Here is an 11,253-nt window from a genome sequence, read left to right as displayed (position 1 = left end):
AATTCATAAATCAGAAGGGGGGAAAATCTTTGTTTACATGTAATATACGTCTGAGCGAGTGCTTATTAACCGAAATTTTAGTGTTTTTTTTGCTCATATACTACTGATGTATGTAAAACATTTCAACGTTGAAGGACCCTGCAGGACCGGTAATTATTTTTGGTCAAGCATTATCTTATTTGCAATCATTTTCAATAAATCAATTGATCAGTTTTGACCATAAACACCTACGTGATAGATATGCCATTCATATTTTATCCTAAAAATTAATTTTAACAAAAATAACTTAATAATCTAACGATATAAAAATTTTCAATCATGTAATGCTGACCACGGCCTATCGAAAACCACGGTTTAAATCACCAGGAATAACCAAACATAGCAGCAATAGCAAACAGTTCGAATGAAACGCATATTTATACATTTCGTTGATTTAAAATAAATATTTATTGTATCCTCATGTTGTTCATGTCAAATACTCACATTTAAATTTTCCTCAAAAAATACACACAAGAACCTAGTTATACAATTATATAGTTTCTGAACCGGTCCTAATTTCTGCATGAAGTGGCCCATTTAATTTAAACAGCACAGTATTTACTCTATTCGCTAATAAACTAAGCATCTTTGACCCTATTTATGCAGGGTTATAATTGTCCACTTTTTTCTAGGGGCACTTCAAGTCAAAGGTCCTGACTTGCAGAAAAACCAAAAAATTTGGGTGTCATAAGATGTTTTTTTTACACAAATTATTTTCGACTTATTTTGTTCCTTGTTATTAGAGACACTGTTTAAGCAAAACAAATTTGAATAATCCAACTCGCAGTTTTCCAAACTTTTTGTTTCATCGTCCTCCTCTTCAGAATTTGTTTTTTTCTCAATCCCCCCCCCCCCCCGGACCTTTCCATGCCCCGAAGGAGCGATATTGCCCATTATAGGATACTCTGATCTAACTGATCATAACTTCAATAACAATCTCTGTTCCCATTCTTCTAATCACTATCACCGAATATTATTTCCAAAATCTCTTGTGTTGTCTGATCAATAATTTCATGGTCGGTTTTCTTTCACCTTTCGTAGTTTTGTAATTTCTGAACTCCGGATAATCCACCCTCGGATAATCGAGGTTCTACTGTACTTTCGATTTCTTTAACAATCTTGTTCCAAACAATGTTTGTCGTAAAAGCTTTTGGCCTCAAGAATATCTGTATAAACATTTTATGCAATCGCAAAATTCCCAAAAAATTAGAGAAACTGCTAATGAGGTTGTACTTACCAAGATTATTGTTGCTCTGCTACAAATTGGGCTTTGATGATGATTCCTTCATCATGAAGGAAGGGTAAGGATGCAACGATCGATCAGCGTTGACTTGAAAATTTGTAACATGAACACTCAACGATGACACTTGGATTAAAAAACAACTGGATGTTTCTTCCTCTTCCTATATGCTATAGTTAATATGACAATCCTGTTTTCGGTATTGTCAACTCTGTACAGAAAAATTTCTCACGTCTTCGTGCGCAACCATTTATCGGCAATTACCTTTTGTAACTACTATAGTTCGGCTGGTCAAATTTGACCAGCCGAATTAATCTTTTGTGAACATTTCGGATGTCTTATTCTTCGTTTTTTTCTCATGGTTAGTACATCTGGACAACATAAAAATGTAACACTGTGCTAGCTTCCTGAAGGAGGGACACAGAGATGTGTGTTACTTAAACACCTATAAACACATGATTCAGTTAGATGGCGGTATCCATGACTGAAAATTTCGGGAAAGTTCTCACGCTTCCTCAGGGAAAAATTTCCAATACATCTGGCTGCCCATTCGTGTGCGTCTTTGTTCGGAATTCACCTATATATATGTGTGTGTTTGTGTATGCTCCGCCTCGCTTCAGGGCAGTTGTATTCTAGAAAGGCTACTAAATTTCTACAGTGGAACAAAAATAGTCAAAGCGCCGCTGACAGGAAAACTACAACATCCATCTCATTATTGCTATCATATAATACATTGCTACCTCCAGAGGGGTGTACAAACAATGAGGAAGGAGATCGTACAGGAAGCGATATAGACCCGTCAACCAGTTCCCAAGTTAACAAGTGAGGGGGGGTTGGGGTGTATTCTGTTGAATAGTTTTCTCCTTTTTTTTCCTTTTTTTTTTTAAACTCATAATGGGTATCTGTCACAGGCATAGTACAGAAGTGCATTCAAGAGGATTCACTGATGGCATTTTCTACTTCTGTCGCCAGCCGATCTACAGAGACAGAAAACAATCGTCAGCTAAGAAAAAATAAATTAGTGATTGCTCTTTTCTGATGCCCGTGTCAGGAGTACGTGCTTTGTTGTCCTCAATGGTTAATCCTGCCTATTGCGACCCAACGCTTTTCTTTGATCTTGTCCCAAAGCGATTTGCCTTGTCCTATCTACCCGCGAAAGCTAGTTGTCTGGAATAACTACTATATGGTCATACAGGCCCCCTAACTAGGCTGGGGCAACCAGGGCATTGCACCAGGGCCACATGCTTAATTGGGCGCCACAAAATAATGTACATTTATTTTGCATAATAATAATCCTTTCCAAGGGCCCCCAGAAAAAGTGTGCCCTGGGGGCCCCGAAAAGGCACGATATGGTCCTGTGTTCATAGAAAAAGAATTTTCTCGCTAAACATGGAAAGGAAACCTATCAATGTATAATTTTTTCTTTGTTGAATTAATTTTCAATTTGAAATCTTATAAACGGATGACCGAGAGAGAGTCTTGAAAAGATCTCTCATCCAAAGATCTCGTTGTAAAGTCATAACTATTAACATCATCAGACATACATTGCACTATAAACATGCCCCCCCCCCCAGTCAACGGTGGGACTAACCAACACCTTCTAGAGCAAGCTGCTTTAGAAGGTATTGGACTAACAGGGCTCCAGTGCGGGGGGACGATTCCCCCCCCCCCTCTATCATTTTTTGTTTTTCACACGAAAAATTCACTATATCCACCAAAGGCCCCAGCCTGAGGCCCTGATTCGGGATAGGGGATGCCTATAACATCTCTTTTATAGTCCTTGCCAACAAAATTAGTGAAAATAGTGGAATTACTCGTTATCAAGTTATCGCAGCTTCCGGTCATTTTTATTTGGTCCCCGAGTGACGTTATACCGAGGACTGACTATTTATGATTTATTGAATTTTAAATAGATACATTTTGCGGCACTTACATACCGATATTGTGCATGCATTTCACTATTTATAAAGGGGTGGCCAACCTGCTTCCTTAGGTAATTGAAGATTAATTTTTACTTTTTAAATTGAAGAAATTCTTTTCAATTTGTGAGCAATATTCTTTTTATGAATGAACGAGTCTTGTAGCCAACTTGTAGGCTATCTCCCTTCCCCCCCCCCTAACCGATAATGTGCAGTAGGCCATCTTTGCAATGACCTAATTGATAACTTTTTATTGAATTAGTTTTAGTTTCGTTTCTCATCTTCGAAATTCCCAACCAGATGGGGAGAAAACGTTGAGGGGGTGGGGATATCACATACCTCATTGGCGTTGCTGTCACTGCCTTTTCAGTCACCTCATCAATAAAAATTATACAGTTTGTACAATTTTTATTGATACACATGCACAATTTAGATTAGGATGTTCAGTTTTCCTACTCAAAAATTCAAAAAAAAAATTCTAATTTTCTTTCCTAAATGAGCATTCTTACGAAAACGAAGAGCCAGTCAAATTATATTAGTGGAGGGTGCAAATCTGTTCCACAAAACAAGGGTTATGGTGTTGACTACACTCTTTAGGAAGACGTTGGCTGAGGTGTTGGGCAGCATTTAAAATTTCCATGAGTGCTGCGAACGTAAATAATTCAGGAATCCCTTAGTTATAAAGATAATATTTTGTATTCATTGTTAAAATGTAGTGGTGACTTAACGAATGGGCCAATAAAGCCCGGTCGAGGGGTTGGTCTTGGACCTTTGAAAAATTATCATTTAGTTTTCATTTCCTTTTTTAAAATCAATATTATAATTCACTTGTTGTTTATTTGATTGAGGGAGAATGCATTGCACAATGGTTTTTTTCAGTAATTACTGGGGAGGCTCGGTCCCCTTACAAAATTTATTGCGGGGGGGGGGGCTGAAATGGCCTCAGCCTCTAGGTTCTGGCACCTATTCTTTATAGAGTGTAATTTATTTCGGTTTCAATATCATTGCTTCCCAATTTTCAACCTCCCCCTCCCCCCCACCATGCATCTTTGGGCTTATTTTCATGTCGGCGCCATGGCCGTCCTCCGGTCGCAGTGAACAAAAGAAGAGACACTCAGTTTTTGCCACAGGCAAAGAAGAAAGAGTCCCCTCAACACCTCAAAGAATCTTCCTCTCAGCCGTGCCTTCTGGCAGTAAGGATTGGAACCGATGGAGGGTGCAATTGGGGATTGAACGGCAGGGAAGAAATGAGATAAACGTATTGTCATGGAACAAGACAGCCAAAGACCATCCAGATTTTTTAAAAGAACTAAAATTTTGAGCAGATTGTTTCCATTAACTAATTCATAATTAGGACAACTTTTGGTTAAAAAAAAATTTTTCATCATTGCAAAATGAATAAGCCATATTCATACGAATTTTTGGGGGGGCTGAGCCGCGTCTTCAAAAATGTTGGGGGGGCTCGGGCCCATGGGCCCTATAGAAGTTTACGCCTATGTCTCCTTTACCACATTGTCCTGGGCTAGAACTCCTTAATACACTCCTTAATAAAGGCGTCTTACCCTGGGCCTCATGACAATCAGATCTGTTCACAATTTTCGAGAGTATGTAAATTGGTAAGCAGCAGAAGCGGATTAAGGTCAGTTGAGGCCCGGGCGCGGAAATATATATTGAGCCCTTTAAATTGAAAAAACAGTGTAAAGTTGGGGTTTTTCGATGCCCTTCAGAAGTCGGGGCCCAGGGCACGTGCTCGCCTCTGGTAAGTAAGTATTTTTTGAGGGATTCAGAAAAATCATTTTGTCCGAGGCCTATGTGATGTTACGGCTTGGTAATTCCAAGTGCCAGGAAAGCGTCATGACAATTTTATATGGTTTAACTTTTGGAGAGAGTAAGTATGCAAATTGGCAGGTAGGTATTTATAGCAGGACCACCATTACCAGAAGCGGGGCCTGGCACGAAAATAATAGAGGGGCTTCTTAGCCTTGATTTTTTTCTTCTGCGAGGGAAGAGGTCAAAAATATTCAGAAAATAAAAATCATGAAAAAATTCAGAATCAATTCAAGAAATACTTTTAGAATTGATGAAAATTCAGAAAATTCCACACACAATATTAAAGAAAATTCAGAATTTCAAAATTGGTGAAAATTCAGAACAAATGAAAAGTTTCAGAATAGATGAAAGTTTAGAATTTATTTAAAAAAATAATTCCAGACGTGGTGGAAATTTCGAATTTCCAGAACTGATGAAAATGTCGATTTACCGAATTAATGAAAATTCTAGATGAAAATGTCGATTTACCGAATTAATGAAAATTCTAGATGAAAATGTCGATTTACCGAATTAATGAAAATTCTAGATGAAAATGTCGATTTACCGAATTAATGAAAATTCCGAATTTATGAAAGACAATTATTACAACAAATGCGAGGCTCCCTAAAACACGGGTGACTGATTTATAGCTGAATAGGGGGGGGGGGGTGGCCCAGAAAAATTTGTTTTGTTCAGTGCGCCTATTATGCTATTCAGACAGCAGTGGGCTTACTTTTTGGAAACTGGGCGAAATCTCAATCCAAAAACTTAGCATTTGCATGAGTTCTTGTTCGAAATTTCAACTTAGTTTCTCTGCTTTTGTGTGACCCCAGAACCGTAGCTAGAAATGAAAATTTACTTCGTCAGAGTATGTATCTATTTTGGCACCCCTTCCCCGTAATTTGTTACGAAAAAAAGAGTAAACTCGGTGCTCTTCTTGGTACAGCGACGGGAGCACCAACAGATCCATTACCCTCCCTTGGTTGCACGTTTCGATAAAGATCTTCACCTAAGCAATCGAGTACTCTTGAAATTTTGACAGTTTCTACCAGATGGTTGATGTTGGGGGGAAAAATGCTCATTTAAAAGAAATATATACTATTTGATCCTTTTTTGTGGTGCTCCCTTTTCTCCCGATACTATAAGCGCGTACTCCTTTTGCTTAATGGTTAATTCGGCCCTGGGACTCTAGCTAGACTCAGAATGGCCGCACAGGGATGTTTTTAGCCGCTGAAAAATTTCTTCAGAAAACAGATTGCTTGTAGTTTCTTCTCGAGACTTTTATTGATCCCATTTCCTATTGAAAAATCCTTAATTAGACCGAGCTGTTCGCGAACGGTATATTCGCGTATTTGTAACTGATATTATCGCTTATCACATCACCACCATAAATTGCTCTCGAAAACGAATCGAGAACAATTGTGGAAAATAATAAATGCGACCTTGGGTGAAAAGTCTCTCTTGTGAGCCAGGTGTGAGTTACGGTATTATCTCAATGTCGTAAAAAGCATGTGCGTCAGATTGTATTTTAATCTACATATTTTGTGACAAAACATTTCAGAATGTTTACGAAAGAAAAATATTTGCGATAAACAGATATGCATTAAAAAATGCTATCGAGATATAACTGAATTTTCTAATTTTCTCTGCAAACTTCTCTGCGTCTTCTTTTACAGACATCCCATACTTCCTCCCGGGGGGGGGGTCATGTATCCAAGTGTAATGTTCGCTGAAATATTTGGGTTCAAAAATCGCCGAAAATGAGGGAAATAGCAGCCCCGTGGGAGGAGCTCGTCCGTTGTTTATGCGGTTCTTTAACTCATTTTCAGCGATTTTTGAATTCAAATATCTAACCTAATATTGCACTTATAATTATAGATTTTTTTTTCGGCCTCGGGAGAGACAGAGCAACAACTTTCTAATTGAAAGTTAGAGGACAGGTAAAAAATTAAATTCTGTATATCGGTACATATACGTTTTCGTAAAATAAATGACACATCTAAGATAGGCACGGCATTTAAATACTTTTTCTACGTGAAGGTATGTTTCGACGTATAGCCAATGGTTTCCGAGTTATTTGTGCTGAAACGAATTTAAGTTTACATCCTGTATATTAGGTTACACGAACATACTTTTAACCCCCCCCCCCCCCTCCCAACGGTACTCAACCGAATACCCCCGTTATCAAAAGTTCCGATAATAAACATAATAAAATCTTTCCCACGCGATATATCGCGTGAAGATATCGCCATGATAAGAACTTCATTTTAATACACGCTCATTGTGTTTAAAATAAGAATTATGAAATTCTCATTCGTGATTTTATGGTGAAATAACAAAGAAATAGTGGGAAAGAGTTGGAGGAGGGAAAGAATTCCCTGTAAGGCCGGTATTACACCATAAAAGTTTGATAAAATCCCTTTTATAAAATTCAAAAAATCCAACCAATAAAGCTCATAGGTTACATTCGAGCAAATGCAACTGATAAACTTATTGGTTGAATTTTCCACGTTTTATAAAAGGACTTTTATACAACTTTTTTATAGTGTAATCCCGGCCTAATTCCAATTTCATGTAAATAATGAATGCACCTGACACGCATTCTTAGTAATTGTCGAAGCAAAGTCGACCAAGTCGAAGGAAACATTCGCGTATTTGTATTAACATTTTACAGGCTGAATTCAGATTTCAATTTCTTTCAATATTTTTTTTTCCTTAGGCCGGGATTACACTATAAATGTTTGACAAAATATCTTTTATAAAAGTTGAAAATGCAACCAATAAGATCAACAGTTGCATTTGCTCGAATGAAACCGATGCTCTTATTGGTTGCATTTTTCGAGTTTGATAAAAGAACTTTCATCAAAATTTTACAGTTTAATAGCGGCCTTAGGCCGAGATTACACTATAAGTGTTTCATAAAATTTCATTTATAAAACTCAAAAAATACAACTAATAAGGTGCGTGATTGCATTTGCTAGAATGTTACCAATGCTTTTATTGGTTGCATTTTGCAACATTTATAAAAGTACTTTTATCAAACGTTTATAGTGTAATGCCGGCCTTAGAGATATCAACCGAAACATGCATGAATTTTTTTTTCCTGTATGGTTTCTGGACTTCCCATGTCCATAGAAACAACATTAAAATTAAAAAACAAAGACACTAAATTTTATTCTTTTTTAAAATTACGTTTAAAAAAACTAAATTAGTGACATATAAGTTCTTAAATTAATGAAATTTTTGTTTTGTAAATCAAGTTAGGAATCATATGTTCAGCGAAAAAAAAAAAAAAATCAAGTGCTTTCACGAACAAAACTATTTCTTTCTAATTAATAAAAACGATGTTCCCAATTGGGAACATTGGCCGATAAAGGTGATTACAGTGGATCCCACATGGTACGATTATCACCGTGGTCCCAACTTCTGTATCAGAGCTTGGCAGATCCCAGGCGCTAGGTCATCATGGCAATTAAGAAATTTGTATTGGCACCTAGAATTTTTCACGTGTGATCACTAAATTAGGGTTTGAGGACGACATAAAACTTGTTTCAGCACGTCTACTAACATACAAAGCGAATCATTGAAGTCAGGGGTTTTCAAACTGTGCGAGGAGAAGAGACGCAGCCCTGATAAAGGTTTTTCGAAAAGTTTCTTTGTTAAACTGCTCTGAGAAACGCGGATAAACGTTGATTAGGAAAAAGGCACCGCGGGTTTGGAAAATTTCAGATTTCAGATCTATATACTGTTTTATCTTGAAGAAAAACATGTTTTTGAGGCTTCTAAAAAATTCAGCTGACTCCCGAATTTCTTTTCAATTTGCCCTGAGAACGCATTTTACCCACATTTATCCTGTTTTTTTCCCCCATCTTTTCTCCATTTTTGAGTTCAAAAATATCTCATCGAATATTGCACTTAGAAATGTATAATCAGTTTGTTGGCCTCGGGAGAGACAATGCATCAACTTTCTAACTGGGTTTTTGGGCACAGGGTGTCCGTATGAAAAGTTAATTTTTTTTAAAATAACTATGCAACCCCTTGCAACACGAATGACGTATCTGAGTAAACGGATACGTACGTATTTGGATACTTTTTCTAATTGTATGCCTCCAGGATCAACGGTACACCAGTAATTTGCGGTTCGTGCTGTTACCTGTGCACCCTGTACGCAGGGCCGTCTTAAGAGCATCGTAGGCCCTCGGGCCAAGTGATATTTCTGAGGCCCTACCTGGCCAATTCTCGAAAAATTCAACTACTTTTCGTTTTTCGGAGGCCCCTCTTCTCTTGAGGTGCCCGGGTGGGCCCATGCGTTAAGGCGGCACTGCCTGTACGTGATCTTTTTCGTATTATGTGTAACCAGTGCCGTCTTAACTCATGGGCACAACTAGGCACCGCCCGGGGGGGGGGGGCCCTCACAAAAATGAGATCTGGTTAAATTTCGAGAGTAAGCATGTAAATTTGCCTGGTAGGGCCTCAGAAAAATTACTTGGCCTGGGGGCCCCATGATGCTCTTGAAACGGCCCAGGTGTATACTTATACGGTATATAATGTGTATGTTCTTAATTTAATACGTATATACGGTATGATGTCTCGTGCAAAATTATATGTAAGCTTTTCGGGCGTCATCTGTAATGGGCTGCAAATGGAAATCGGCTCAAGGGCAATATTGGCCCACAATAGAAATAGTTTAGAGCTCAATGTGCGGAAATTTTTGATATCCTTTTTGAAATGTATTTATTACAATTTTTTTTTCGTATTTTCACATGGTTTGGATGCTGGCCCACCCTCCAAAATAAATAACAAATAGAGTCCGGAATAATATGCTATTTTCCTACGTTGCATATTTTAGCATTTTTTATATTTATTGCATAAAACCATAGAAATTTTAGAATAAGTGCATATTTTTAGCATTTTTTTCTATTAATCGCATTGTACTTTTTTATTATAGCTAATATATTTATCTTTTTATTTTTCGAATTTGATCGCATTTCTCTAATTCCAAGAGAATATTTTAGAATTGAGTTCCTTTTAGGCATAATTCTGCGTATTTATAAATGTAAGTATTTATAAATACGCAGCATTTATACTCAGCATTTTTGCATTTCTGAATGCATGTTTCCTACTGAGTTTTTGCGTATATTTTTCAGTTTTACTGTATATTTTTCTTTTAGGACATATTTCAGTGCTTTTAACACTTTTTTTGATTTTAGTGCAAATTTTTTGTGTAAATATTTTAAATTTTTAGGTCATATTTCTGCATTTTTAAATTAAATGCACGTTAATTTTTCAGTTTTTGCGCATATTTTCCCCTCTTTAAAGAAACTTCAGAATTTCAAAATGCATATTTTTTCATTTCACACATATATTTCAATATTCCTGTGTATGTGGGGCATATTGAATAATTTTACAGTACATTTTTATTTTATGAATATTTTATGCATATTTTTATTTTATGAATATTTTATGCATATTTTTATTTTATAAATATTTTATGCATATTTTTATTTTATGAATATTTTATGCATATTTTTATTTTATAAATATTTTATGCATATTTTTATTTTATGAATATTTTATGCATATTTTTATTTTATAAATATTTTATGCATATTTTTATTTTAATACATGCATTTTTTTCATTTTTGTATATATATTTCATTTCTAGTCCCATACTTAAGCTTTATTAGATGGATTTTTCATTTTTAGCACACATTTTTGATTTTATGTCATATCTCGGCATTTTCAAATGCAGATTTATCTTTGTTACATATTTTTTAGTGAATATTTCAGCGTTTTTAGTGCATATTTTGCAACTTTTTTAGCGCACATAATTCGTGTTCTAATAATAAATAAATGCGTCCTGGTAAAATGTTTCAAATAATGATCCCGATAAATGGTCGAAATCTTCATGCGGCCTTGTCTACGAGCGACTTTCATCCGAATAGCTCAGGGTCATGGCTAACATTCCAGGAAACCACAGCCATCACGTACTCCATCATTATTGAACATCCAGCATTGGCGCCAAACACAGATTTCTTAGAGTATATGAAATGCGTATGGGTGACAATAAGTAGGCCGGTGTTTTTCAACCTGGGGTCCGCGGATCCCTGGGGGGGGGGGGGGGGAAGTCCACCAGTAATTTGTAAGGTGCCCACGGTATCATCTTCATTTATTATCATTGCATGAATGATACACAGTGATGTAAAATTATAATTTATTACCTCAAATTTATGATATGCAAACTAT

Source organism: Pholcus phalangioides, unplaced genomic scaffold (assembly GCF_987345545.1).
Source record: "Pholcus phalangioides strain wild (caught in Gottingen) unplaced genomic scaffold, Ppha-v1.0 ptg000024l_1, whole genome shotgun sequence".
Lineage (NCBI taxonomy): Eukaryota > Metazoa > Arthropoda > Arachnida > Araneae > Pholcidae > Pholcus > Pholcus phalangioides.
The sequence above is the reverse complement of the archived record's forward strand: the minus strand, read 5'-3'. Positions refer to the sequence as shown.